The sequence below is a fragment of the Poecilia mexicana genome, unplaced genomic scaffold, assembly GCF_051168715.1.
Source record: "Poecilia mexicana isolate PSO_F unplaced genomic scaffold, ASM5116871v1 scaffold_15, whole genome shotgun sequence".
Lineage (NCBI taxonomy): Eukaryota > Metazoa > Chordata > Actinopteri > Cyprinodontiformes > Poeciliidae > Poecilia > Poecilia mexicana.
This window is the reverse complement of record NW_028263384.1, coordinates 26,182,614-26,197,436: the sequence shown is the minus strand read 5'-3', so window position 1 is coordinate 26,197,436 and position 14,823 is coordinate 26,182,614.

Genomic DNA, 14,823 nt, shown 5'->3' with positions numbered 1-14,823 from the left:
ATATTAAATCGATGTTGCTGCAGGTTAGCTAGTCCCTTACACTCAGAGTCTACGATTTCAATTACAAAATTTAAGGATGTAGAAAAAAAGACACATTTTCTAGATATAAAAGTTCCATGATTTACTTGATTTTGTGTGTTTGGGACTGAATATCAGCATAAAACTGTAATAAAAAGGGCATCGGAGTGGGATTGCATTTGTGTTTTAAGTTTTGGAAAACAGAAAACATTTCAGACAAATAAAAGGAGGTTTTGAAACCCATTCACACATTTTGCTTCACCTGAACCAGCTTCACTAACGCCTCACTCAGGAGATGAGCTGCTGGCCTGCAAGCCATTCGCACTAACGAGACTCACCTACTTTACCTCTGCTAAGCGTCCAACATGCACCACCTTTTCTGAGGAGAAAAACAACAACAAAGAAGCACTTCTGGCAGAGAAGAGGGTATTGATCTGTTCTATATGCAAACTAGAGCTTCACAAACAAATAACACTTTGCTTTTCTTTTGTTTCGTCCCAAGTTCCACCTACCCTCCATCCCCAAATCACTCAGACCTCGATAAACAATAAACTTCTGATACAAAAGAATCCCTGATGTTGATCTCAAAGTTTCTCCCCGATTTAAGCATGCATGTGAATGTGTATGTGTGTTGCGCTTGTGTGTGCATACAGACTACAGGGGATGGAGAGATCCGGCCCCACTGTTCCCCCACCTGGGGATCTTAACTAGCTCCGAGAGTGCGGTCATACGGTTTGCAGGTAGTGCAGGCCAATTACACAGCTATCATTTGCCGGAGACTACCTTTTGTCTTTGATGTTGTTCCTCAAACAACAATGCCTCCCTTCCCTTCATCCCCCACTGGTACTCGCAAAGTGTTAATTACCAAGGCAATTATCATCTGCATCCAAACCACTGCTTCCCAAACGCCAGATTGGATGCTGATTTGGGTCACACACAGTTCTACCAAGGACTTGTCTTCAGATAGAAAGTGTGGAGCAATATCAAGTGATAAACAAGAGTGTCTTTCTCTTCTGCTGATTATGTGAAAAGGTTAACAGTTTGGGTAAGAATGGACTCTACAAATGGTGTGTTTAGAGTTATCTGGCATGGTTAGTGGCTCACAGAAAAGCTCTTATTCCATTAAATTTGCATGCTTTAACTTTATTTTTGGTCTAAAGTTGGTTGATTTTATACTTATGACACAGGAAACATAAAAAGCGACTGAAAGACTTGAAATCTTGACTTCAGTCAAAGTCCAGAACCATTTTTAATATTGTGCACAAAAATAGCAGCCAGCACCCATGTGCTCCACTCAACAGGAGACAAAAGGTGAGGATTTAATCCTTATGGCAAAACCTAAAGGAAAGAGGAACGTTGGGTCAACAGGACTTTACCTTTTCATAAAATAAACAACGATGATGACGCGTATAAAAACCAAGCTTTTGATAATCACTATTAAGACAAAAGACCTTCTACAATAAAACAAAGCTATCAATATTGTTCTAAGGAGTATTTTACAGAAAAGACTAATCCCCTCTAATAAATAGCTGGTTAAACTGAGTTATGCTTGGCTTGGCTCCATTACAAAACACACAATCGCACACACTCACTTTGTCTTATTGATGCCAAAAACAGATACACCTATTTTTTTCCCTTTCTTCCATTCTGTCTTTCTTTTCTTGTTTTTTTAGGCTGTGCACAGTGGGAATCCATTATTCAAATAGATCTTTGTTACTCCTCCAAGATGATTGTGGCACAATCAGCCATGAAATAAGTTTGCTGTTTTTAAAGTGTTATTCTCTCTCAGGTGTAGCTTTGTATTCAGGTCGGCTTGCCTGCACCAAAAATCAATCTCAATCAAAGGTGGCGAGGAGTTTATCATAAATTATCATGAAAAGGGTTCCCACTCAGTAGATGCTTAATTACAATCTCATTTGAATAAGTTTGCATATTAATGAGTTTGGGATGAAAATGGTTTGTGGGGTTTGTGATGGGGGGCTGCGGGGTAACCCACAGCGATAATGACGGTCCTTTAAAATGTATGTGATATTATTGCTGGTGGAGAGCGGTGTGCTTCATGGTTACGTGTCTCCTCCACACACACACACACACACACACACACACACACACACACACACACACACATGCACGCATGCACATGCACGCTCACACACATACTGACATATGCGTGCGAATATGCACGACCCCTTGCACACAGGCATATGCTCAAGCACAGACACATATAGCACACAAGCAGGGTATGAAAGCATTATTGCAAGCACACGCACACTCGGGGCGTTATAATATGATTAATGGCGGAGTGTCTGTGACATTAATAAACTATAACCAAATTAAAGACTTCATTAGGCCCAACTTGGGCTCAGCGTTTGGTCACATGGTGAATCAGAGCAGTGTGATATTTGCCTTGTACGACTTCTTCTTTTTCCTTATTCTGATTCCAAAAGCCAATGAAAGTTAACTTTTAAAATAAACTTCTCGGGTCAGATTTCTGTATGTCAGGTGAGACTCATATCTTTAAATAAGGTGCTTTTGTGTTTTGCTCGAGATATGACTGTGGATGTGTGAAAAGGATGTTTGCGGGTACTGATTATCATCTCACAGTTTGGTCTTTTCTTTCAAACTCATGGCAGATGGAATATCCAGGGAGCATCAAGTTGTGCAAACCCATTCTCTAAAAACTAACTTGCAAGATGCAACGCTGAATTATTCACATTTTTTCCCCTCCAAAATGTGTTACATGAAATCATTATAAAAGTTACTGCCCCTATTCTTGCTAAAGATGAAAAAAAAATCTTTCAAAAAAAACCATTCTGTATTTAGACTGTAATTAGAAGTCTGGCAACATCATAAGTGAATAGTGACAAAGGTTTTCTTCATCAGATTTTATTTCAGTGATGTTTGAGACATGGATTGTTTTTTAATGTTCCTTCAACTAAAATTGAGAGAGCAATCAGACAGCTTATGCCTTGTCCAGAAGCACCTTGGCATGTGGTAAGAAGAGTGGCTGTAGCAAAACTACTGCAATGGTTTTAAGGGAATACATGTGCAGGGAGAACGTACAATCTCCATAAAGGGAAAAGATTTGACTGCAGGAACTTCAGGGCATTGTTCTGTTGTTTGGGTTCATGATTATTTTTATGCTCTTTGTATTAGAGTTTCATCAGCGTAATGCACCTCTTTGACTTAAGCATCTCTGACCAAAGACCTGTGATAGCCAACCCACACTCCAAGGTTCAGCATCCACCACATTTTCACATTCTAATTTTCTCCTCCCTTTAGAGTTGAGGACCGTCACTCCACCCAAAATCAGAACATCTTCAGCTCTGTCATCAATCATTTTAGTGCATCCTCCATGTTTTATCTTTTTTGCACTGCATGTTAATTTTGACACTAAGTACGTAAACTTTTCCTTACGTTACTCTCCTCTGTCTCGCTTCTTGTGTACAGTAAAGAATGCTAATGCCACAAAATCAGTCAAAACCTTTTATTCAAACAAATCCATAGTTTGTATTAAACAAAAACAGTCAAAGCAGCAACAAACAGACACAACTGAAATAAAATGATCATCCATTATGTATACAAAAAAATGTAGCAGCAAAGATCATCACGTTCCTCAATAGTAGAAATGAAAACAAAAGGGCAGTCACAAGAGCACAAAAATGTAAAAAAACAGAGAAGAACATGGACCTCCAGTCCTGGTTTATGAAGAAACTAGAAATAACACAAGTAACGTTGGTTACAACAGAGGGCTAGTTACAACGATTAGTCGTATTGCCAACCATCAACCAGGTAATTACTGGAGAGATTGTGTTCTTTGGTTTGCTTTGGGTGTTTTGCTAACTCTTAGATATGTGACTCTCATGTCAAAACAGGATATTTTCATCAGGAGCTTAAAATAAGCTTTTATATGGTACAAAGACTATGTAAAAATGAAAGACAAAACTTTGTAGAAGCAACAATAGCATATGCTACCCATCAAAACTGCAATGTCTGATCTAGAGACATTGCAGAAAGCATAACTTAGCAGTTATGCTTTCGATAACTGAATTTTTCATTTTATAAAATAAAAAAGGCCTTTTTTGTTTTTCGAAATAAAAAAGGCTTAATCAAAGAAGATTAAGCCTTTTTTATTTCAAATTTACATTTCAAAGGAGTGCCATAGAAACCTATTAAATAATATTCAAATTGTGACACAGCTAGCTCAGCAGCAAAAGAATGAGATGTCATCTGAAATGACCCGGTCACTGAATCCAGAGTGCAGCCGGAAAACATTCATTTGGTCATAATTACGAAGCTGCAGCTAACAAGAACAGCTTGTTACGAGCAGTTAACACCCTGCGAGCCGCAAACGTCTCTGGCGAATAAATCAAGCGCATCCTTTCACAGTAAAATATGTGCATGGAGCTCCTCACCTGTCAAAGCTGTGGTGTGGAGCTGACCTGCAGCCTCAAGTCTTTGTTTGTATGACTTAAGTGCTACTTGAGTCCAACTCTGAAAATTGAGTCACGATCTGTGTGATAGGAGCATTACTCTCAGGTGAGCTGAACTTTTAGTTTCTCCCTCTGATCAAACTTCCAAATATTAATCTGTGAAATTTGTCAAAAACAAAAATCTTTTGAATTGTCCCAGTTTAAAAGTGAAACAGGGTCCATTTGAGAGGGAGGCTTCACAAGACGAAGAAGGACAGAATCTTCTCCCCCCAGCAGAAGACAACTGTGTGTTATTTAAATCTTATTTTTGCATTTCCACTCTCGCTGGTACCACATCCAGCGTCTGTCCCCGCTGCTAATCTGCTGTGACCCATTTATCCGCTGCCTTTTAGATAATATAAGACGACAGACTCTTCGAGCAATCACCGTATGTGTCTAAGATAAGAAAAATGTGATTTAAAGGAAAAAAAAGTTAACATTTAAATACTGATGCAAGGCAAAATCTTCCAACCTTTATTTGAAAAGAATTTCGATTCATGACAAAAAATGCATGCAGACAAGGAGATAATGAATTTTCTGTGCACAAATACAGCTGTCAGTGAAGACGGTGGATGGCTTGTTAGAAAGGAACCAAACAACACCTGCGAGACCTTGGGCTTCGGAGGCACAAGCAAAGAGAAGGGGTGTCCAAAGCCAGTGGCATGCAGCCCTTCATTCCTGATGCAACAGCAGAGACTAGTGGCCAAAGGCTGCAACGAACAACGACTTCTCTGTCTGCAGTTTCCAACTCTCATCAAGCTGCTCATGTTCTGAATCAATCTCCTTTTGTTTCTTCAGCCCCACTAATTTTTCCACCACTGCTGGTCTCTTGTGTGTGACCTTTTCTTCTGTTTGCAAGATTATACTTAACCACACATTTGTATAAAGCGGCTTTTATTAGATCTCTGCAAAGGGGCTTATTGACTTCTCACATCACCTAAAGGGCAACACGTGAAATAATAATGGAATCATATTACAGCTTTTCCTTTTATTAGATGTGCATGTTGGAATTGCTTTACCTTTTTATTTAGCTTGTGTTGCAAATGTGGTACACACTTTTAATACACTGCCAGGGAAATTAAATGGAGCGTATCACCACTTCCCCCCCTCCCCCCCTCAAGTAAATCTTCTAGGAATAAAAGAAGTTTTAGGAGTAAGTTGGAAATTCGGATGCTCACTAGCATGCCTCCTGTCTTTGTTGTCTATGTCAGCGCTTGTGAATTCTGCCTCGCAGAAACATAAATCATCAGATTTGACTGTGTGTACTCCACAGCAGGTTGATGAGCGCAAGCCAGGAGGACGAGAGGTTGGAGAGTGTTCAGCTGTGTGGAAGAATCTGAGCCTAATCAGAGCTGAGGGCCAGCAGATTAATTACACCATGACTTCCACGCACGCCACCTAAAGCACACTTACACACAAGCATGGAAACAAGAATACAGCAGGGATGGCCCTGGCTAATAAAGATGGCATGCTAATGAGCAAGCATACTCCCCAACCAGCACCAAAAAAAAACAACCACGAAGCAAATAATTCATCCAGTCATATTGATCTGTGAGTAGAGACGTTAAGCCTCCATTAAGGGCAACAAAAGGAAAGCATCATGCTTCATCAAGAGGAGAAGTTGAGCGGAGAAATGTGAGATCAGAGACGGTTTGCCATTAAGAATGTCATGTGACGCACTAACTTGTCATGTTTGCACCCCACACAGTGCAGCAACAATGACACACGCACACACACGCTTGCTGGAAAGTGAATGCGTCCTTGCACTGTAACACACAAGGAGAGAAGCGGAGAGAAAGAGGGAACGGGGAGGGAGGGGGCAATAATGAAAGATTAAGAGGAGGAGAAGGAGAACAAGAAGGCAGGGCTCGTCTAATAAATCAGAAAAACACGCAGCTCCCGTTTGTTTGGTGATGGACTCTGGCTGAGCTTTTATGAGAGCGCTGCTATCCCGACGCACACCGCCTGAATGCTAAATCTTTATGGTTAAGTAGCCAGACTCCACATGGTCAACCTGATGAGATGAGACTAAAACAATGAGGCGTACCACAGGAGATCAGAATGAAAGCAATAAAGGCATGTTAGAGAAGTCTTAATGCAGGAAGCCAGAAGTCAAACATTCATTTCTCAAACAATATTCATGGATGTTCCATCTACAGATCGCTATGGCACCATTTTCTGAAAGTGAAATGATGTACGATGTTGACTGGAACTATGCATGTACAGTATCAACCATAGTTATTGCCACCCATGGTAAAGAGGAAGTAAAAAGCCTTCAAAATGAATCTTTTATTGGATTCAAATAATTCCATGCTGGAGAATTTAGAAAGCTCAGACACATATATGAGTGCAACTATTCAGTGAGGAAAGCATCTTTGTTAAGAAACAAATAAAGCAAGTCGCTATAAAATGAATGCCAGTGAAGTTAGGTGAAGTTATACTTTACATTTTAAGTGTCTAGCAACTTTTACCCTAATCTGTAATTACAGATATAACTATGAAATGACATACACTCCTATTTCTTTCAGACATAGGCCTCTTTGCTGGAGTCTGTTAGTATGTTCTTGACCAAATCAACACAAGAAAGGTTCACCTGATACAAAAATTAACCAACTTTCATGTCCCCACAACAAATTCAGACGAAAAACTCTTGTGAGGGGAGCTGAATATAAAAATGCATACGAAAGAAACGAGGACTGTTGAAATAGAGATTTTCCAAAAACAAACGGTCAAGATCCCCTGATCTGGAAGCTTCAGTCTTGTGAACTCTTTATTTATTTATTTATTTATTTATTTGTTATATGTTTATCCAAAATGTTTCAAAATTGTTCGGAGCTAGATTTTGGTGCTGCAGTAAAGAGATCCATTAATTTTTAAGCATTGGGTATCTCTTCATCAGAACATGTGGCCAGCACTGTGTTAATGTATTTGATTCAAAGGCTGAAGAGAGGAGGAATTGTATTGTGGCAGTTACACTAATTTAAAAAGGGAGGGGAAACATCTGTCATTTTAAAAAAATATTTTTTATTCATGTGATGTAATCCTTTAAGATTGTATCAACTATACAGATTTCTGGACAATCCAATGTACGAGATGTTCACAACTACAAGGGGTGACTGTGGCCATATGGGCGGAGTAGTCATCTTGTGACTGGAAGGTTGTCGGTTCAATTCCAGGTTCCTCCTCCTGCCACATGTTGATGCCCCCATGGGCAAGGGACTTAACCCCAAACCGATCTACATATCAGGGGGGACAGAACTGGTGTTTTGCCACCTCTGAGCTGCTGTGCAGTGTTTAAATTTGATTTGGATGCTAGCAGGGTATAAATATTTTTGTTCTTTTATTAATTTTAAGGAAGACCTATCTCAGTGTCCAAATGACCAGCTGTGCCAGCAAATTATGACCTGTTAGTCAATGAATAAAATGGACAATTAGCATAGATATAATCAAAATGACGAATTTTACCCAGATTCCCAAACTTTTTGTCCTACATTCTTTAAAATTCTTGACATCATTTTTGGTGATTTCATTTAGACGTATAAAAAGGTGTCAATTGCTACAGAGCTGTAGTGTATAGATCAATACCATGTAAGATGATATTGATCAGCTCAGCTGCGGTCTGCCATGTTGTATTTCTGAATGGAGACTCCTCCGCCCTATTAGACAGGCAATAAAAATGCATATTTTTATATTAATGTGTCTCTGTCAGCTTTGTATGTTTAGACACTTGAAACATTTTCTACCTCAACTTCAGTCACAACGGATGGAGAGAATTCATAAACAGCAGCTTACAGCTCTTCACCACAGGCTCTCAATGACCAGGCCATTTTAGCACATTAATATACTTTGAACCACCAAAAGCTTAGGAATGGGAAGTTTTCTGTGTGGTATTTTACATGCAGGTCAAAAAGTTTTAAGTTTTAAATTTTGGTCTTTCCTGATCAGAGTACCTTTTTGATGGTTGCTGTTCTGCTTATGTTTTTCTTTAAACTGCAGCTTTCTTCTCGTCACTCTTCCACTTGAACAGCTGATCCAACTTGAGGGAGTTTCTGGTACAGCTGTGTTACAATTTCTTCTATGTTTTTTTGTTTGTTTGCATTGTTTTTTGCTAAAATGAAATATTGTCAATAACAACATTGCAAAAACAAAACAAACAAAAAAAAAAAAAACTGTTCTTGAGTAATTCTTAGAAATAAATGAAAGCTAAGACGAACGTGCCAAACATGGCAGATACAGAAAGGTTGACGTTACCCTGGTATTCTTGTATTTAAGCTGCTTCTCAACATTTCTGAGAGGTCTTTTCTTTTAGGACCACCAAAGCTGGAATACAGTGGAAAAATTGTTACTGCATCAAAGATCTCTAATATATTTATAATATCCATAGAGGTAAACTGATCTTCAGAGAGCTCAAAGCAAATTTCCGTGGGATGTGAAGAATTTAAAGAACATTTTTTTCATCATTTTTACTCATGTGTACAATACACACAAACACAGTTCTCTCTGGTGCATGTGAATGACTGAGATTGCCTTGGCAGATGCCCAAACCTTGTTTTGGGTTTAACGCATGCTGAGAGAGAATAGAAGAAGCAGAGGGTGATATACTTCATCCGTACTCTCATTAGACAACTCGGGGAACACGTCAAACTGCAATTTGTTTCCCTTGCATCCAATAAACAGCTCATTCACTGGTCAATCAGTCACCACAGCGGCTGGTGAGATTAAAGCCAGTGGAGAGTAACAAAGAGAAAAGAGAACCGGAGGAGAAAACAGCTGAAGCGTGGAACCAATGGCAAAACATCGCCTGTGTGAAACGCTTCCCTCGCTTTTTTTTTTAAAAAACACAAATAAATATCATCTGCTCAGTGATGTCTTCGGTGGTGGCAGGAGCATTTGGAGATTGGTCTGGTTTGTTTGATGAGAGATGAGAACGCCGCCTGATGGGTTTTAACCTGCAGAGTTTCACGTTAACACCGCAAAACACATTAGGTCAGAGACAGTGATAAAATGGGAAAATTTCCAGCAACCGTGAGTCAGGAATCATCCAAAAGGATGATGCGAGTTAACATGTCACATTGGACAATAGTTTATTATGTGCAGCTGGAAGTAATTTTTCTTCAAAATTAAAACAGTGGGTGATTCTGGGATGAAATATAACCAATTCACAGCGGGTTGTAAAAGGTCTAAAGAGATAAAGGGCTGCTAGCTCCAATAGGAAATATCAAGTCTGGTGGACAAAGACGAGGTTCAGCTAATCTTAGCACCTTAAAAAAGTATGCATGCTGACTTGAAACTTTTCATATTTTGTCCAGTTACAACCTCAAACATTTTGTGATTTATTGGCATTTCATAAAATAGGCAAAGTGGAGCTTAATTGGGAAGCTTGTAAATATTTCACAAATTAAAATGTATAAAAAGCGAGATGCATTTGGATTTCTAGGTGTGGGCCAAGGGAACCTGGAACAGGAGTCAAACTACAGCCTCTATGTGCAGGGTGCCCCTGCTAACCATGGCGTTACTCAGCGCCCCTTTTCCAGTAGCCTTTGCTGGAATTTGTAGAACCTCTTTTGTACATTATTTAAATTTTTATACAGTTATAACTGCCTGACAAACTCACCTACTTCATCTTCTTTTATCTTGGAAGAATCAGTTTTGTTACGTGATTGCTAGTCAACTAGCTCCGTAAAAAGTAATTGCAGAGTATATGCAACCCCTAGTGCAAATCCAATGCTGAAATTACTCACCTGAACTTCTTTCCTTCTCAGGACAGGCTATATATTCTTTTCCTTACTCCTGTCCTCCATTGAAATGAGCCTCTCTGCCAGGAGATCGTCTCACAAAAGCAACAGTTCAGTTGGTCTTGGCAGGAGATATCACTGACACTTTAAAATATTTGTTTTTATAACAACTTGGACTGATTAATGCAACTCAATCAATCAATCAATCAATAAAATACGCTCTAAAGTGAATTTCATTGTCTTTTCCATAAAATGCACCTTAACAGATTTGTGAAGTTCAGCTGTTATGTGCAAACACAGCTGGATTTAGAGAGGTGTCCTAAATATGGCAGATAGCTCACTTCGTTTTTTTTTAAATTATTATTATTATTAAAGTTTTGACAGAATGTGTCGGGTCTTCATCCCCGTGTTCAACTGTTTGGATTGGTGTGCCCCTGCAGCTTTTATATGTTTGTGCATCTTAATGCGTAACTTCCTGTATATTGTGTTGTGTATTTGCAGACAAGATGCAATCACCTCCAATCGCCAACTTACTTTTATCCTCTTGTTTATCGCTTTCAGCATTAAACACACACAAGCAGGCCCGCTGTAAGAGATGCTGCATACATAAGGGATGATGATTCCTCTTTCTCACACACACACATAAAGTCGTTATCCTCACAGATTCAGTATTTTCATACATTAGTAAAAACAGACACCCTCCCATTGTCACAAAGTCTTTCATCCCCATTTTCCTGTTTCTTCCACCATCCACTCTGCTCCCACTCCCCCTTCATTTCTCTCCTTTGCTCCTCTCCTCCACTCCTTCGTCCATCCTTCCATCTCGCCCTCCCTCTCTCATTACCTTAATTAGATCCAGCAGATGAACATCGGCTCGTCTGTTGGGGAGGAGGCTCGGCCTCGGTGATGCAATAAGGCTCATTTGCATCGGCAAAGTTAATTGCGGGAGCGGAGCAGGTGTATGGCAATAATGATCATCACACATGACACTCACCTGTGACCGTCGGCGTACGTGACGCGCACACACTGAGACTCTGGCTCCTGCTGCAGTGTGTGTGTGTGTGTGTGTGTGTGTGTGGGTGTGCGTGTGCGTGTGTGTGTGTGTGTTTGTGTCTCTCCAAACTTGATCTGCACTCACAGTCAACTCTTGTTACTAAGTTGCTCTTCATAACTGATCCCTAAAGTTCTGCTGATGAACGATTTAGTGTGGTAGCCACAGACATTGATGGGTGGAAGAGGTGAAAAGAGACAAAAGTAAAACATTTAACTTCTCCTTCCCGAAGAAGTGGTCAGTAACGAGCCAACATCACGTTTCGTGTTCATGAAAACAGCTTGAGATGATCGAGGCTTTGTGACACGATGCTTTTAATTTAATCCAATACACTTTATTTATAAAGTTCGCCATAAATCAACTTAAGGCAATTTATAAGACAAAGAAGTTCAGTTTATGTACAGAAATATAAGTTCAAGTCCAATTTTACATAGATTTGTTTCAAACTGACCTGAATACATTCCAGTTGGACTTTATTTCAGCGATAAAAGCTTAGTCTAACTTATAGCATTTTCAACAAATTCTCAATGTGTTCTCTGACAGGAAGGTTATCATTCAGCCAAAGACACAGCCTTATTTTGTTTTACAGCAGTATTGCTGATACTGTGCTGTAAGATTTGAAGTGCTTGGGGCATTTTCTGTTATGTTTCAGATTTCTTCATTTTATGAACCAAAGAAAAACTTCTGCGCTAAAATGGAATTGATGTTTTTCAGTGTGAGATTTAGCAGTTGGAAACATGGTGCTAAACAAGCGCAAGTAATAGCTTACAACTGGTACTGATTAGGTAAACATTTGACTTATTTCTATAACTCTTATCTGACTGCTTGACCTTGCAGGTTAACATCATGCGAAAGATACTGGATGGTGTCACCATCATCCTTCGTCCTGCATGGATAACAGACCTTTAAGTGAAGATCACACCTCAGTGTTGCCAGGTTAGGAGGGCTAGACGATGTGACTCACACTTGAATTCTGCCAAGTTGGGTGGACAGGGTGGTGTTAGTGGAGGTTGCACTTCTGTTAACAGTGTAAGATGGCATTCGCTGTGCATATTTAACACCATTTGATTCGACACCATTCCAAGCCATATTTAGATGCACTTAGGTGCGGCATTGCAGACCCTTAAGAAGCTGAATTTAAGCTTTAATGTAAACTGGAAGTGGGGAGTTGTTGCTTCTCTTTCCTATGTGTTTTCAGGTTGAATGACAATGTGGAAATATATTTTTTTGTGTTGTTAGTTGCCATATGTTAAAAGAAGGGCCACAAATGCAGTGCTCTGCAAAAATATTCCCACTTCCTTAACATTTTTGATTTTTTTCCACATAATAATCACAAAATTCAGTGGTTTTTGTGTCAAGATTGATAGACCTAAATACAATGTAATCCTAAAAAAAACTTACTTTCCAGCAGGACAATGACCTTAAACACACTATAGCCAGATGTAAAGAATGGTTAGATAAAAGCATATCCATGTGTTACAGTGGCCTAGTCAAAGTCTGAATCCAATTGAAAATCTGTGGCATTACTGGAGAGTTGATGTTCACAGATGCCGTCCATTCAATCTGAAGGAGCTTCCAGTATTTTGAAAAAATAAACTTGGGAAAATTTTAAACTCTATTTGTGCGTAAAGCAAATTGAAAGGTCCCAAAATAAACAACAAACAATAAAAGTTGACTTTAAAAAAATATTCATTCAACACACCCAGCTTTTCAGGCTTTTTTTTTTTTTTGAAGTATGTATACCGTATTTTTCCTTCCACTTCAAAAACATGTGCTCTGTTTTCATTAGCCTATAGCATAAAACCCAATTGAAATACATTTAAATTTGCAGTTGTAATGTGACCCAATGTCAATAAATAAATAAATAAAAAAATAAATAAAAATGGCAAAAGATTCCAGTCTGGGATTTTAACTCAGAATCTATTTGCATCCAGCAAGCCGTTCTACTCTTATGCTGTCAAGTACAGAAACACATTATATATATATATATATATATATATATATATATATATATATATATATATATATATATATATAATTCAGAGGGCTGCAAATTGCTGCCACTGTTGAAGTTTTTTTTTTTTTCTCCCCCATTCTAATGTGATGTGTAACTTGATTCAAACTGGCTGTAATTACAGTGACAGCAATAAGCCTGTGCAAAGACACACTAATGTCAGTATAGGATGTTGTAGCAAAAACCTTAGTTAACTGTGCAGCCGACGCCTGTGCTGTGTTGCGGGCAAAGGATGGAAAAGGATTCAGAGAGGAGCCCCTGCACACATTTGGTTTCAATGTAAAAAATTCAAGGATTGTCAAAGTGAAAATGTGATGATCATGCCAGATGGCGAGTTTTCAGCCACTTCAAAGAGGCAGGGATGGAGCTTTGTAGGCCTTCTAGCGACTGTGCTTTCTTTCATGTCAGGGTCAGAGAGGTTCAGCGATGCTCCGTCTGAGCATCTTCATTAGACCGTTCCCTTCGTTACAGATTGTGATTTTAATTGTCTCAGTACTGTACACATATTGCATTTCTGGCAATGTTGTCTTTTTTTGCTTCGCGTCATCACTTTGCATGTGAAATAAAATGGTGCAATTTATTTTAAAAACTCTTTCAAGAGCCCAGTAACTTTTTAGGCTGGCCTACTGATTGCCACCCTGTGGTATTTGCAGTGATATCTCAGTCATCCAACATGAAGGGTGATATTAGCTGCTTATCTGATATTTTTAGAGGCAGTCATGCCACCTAATATTGCAACACAGTTTAACATTCAATAATTCTATCTGGTTTTCATTTAGGTTCATTTATTTATATTTGTTTCCTACAGACAAGTATGGAAATGGAGAAAAATTGAAGGTAAAATCTACGTCTCAACTTATGCAAGTGTAACACAGATACTTTCTGAGAATTACACAGAACACACATAAACAAGCTCGTCCTTCCCCTTTAATGTTTTATTCGTGGCAAAAATAGGAAAAGGTGACTCTTGGTGAGGTAGGTGAGTATTTGAAGAGTAGTTAATAGAATTTTTCCAACGAAGCAGTTCAAGAAGCGCGGGAGCTGGTGTGAGAGCTGTTTCCATAACAAAATTCTGAAGAGCTGGTTTGGTTTTCCACAGTCAGACAAATAGATCTCTTCCAGTGTCTCATTATCCCTGAAAACAGATTTTCCAACATATTACATCTGGATTCACAAAAATGTTATAAACAGTCAGTGTTTTTGAACAGTCTTTACAACACTGACTGACATTTTCCACCGCTGAAGCACTGTCCACATTAACGTTTTTAAACCAACTTCTACTGGTTCACATGTAACTGAAGTTTGAAGGGTTTTTTTTGCAGTTTCCTGGACATGGATGCACTCTTAAAGTAGCTTTATCAGTGTGACAGTGCTCTCTCCAGTGTTTTATGTTTTCTCCATTTGTGGTTTGTCCCAAAGATTTTCTAAGTACAATAACACACTCTTAGTCTTTATAGTTTATAGAACATCATAGTTTTGAAGTTCAAACTCTAGCCTTGTGCTTCATGACATCTTTTAGTTAGAAATGTAATT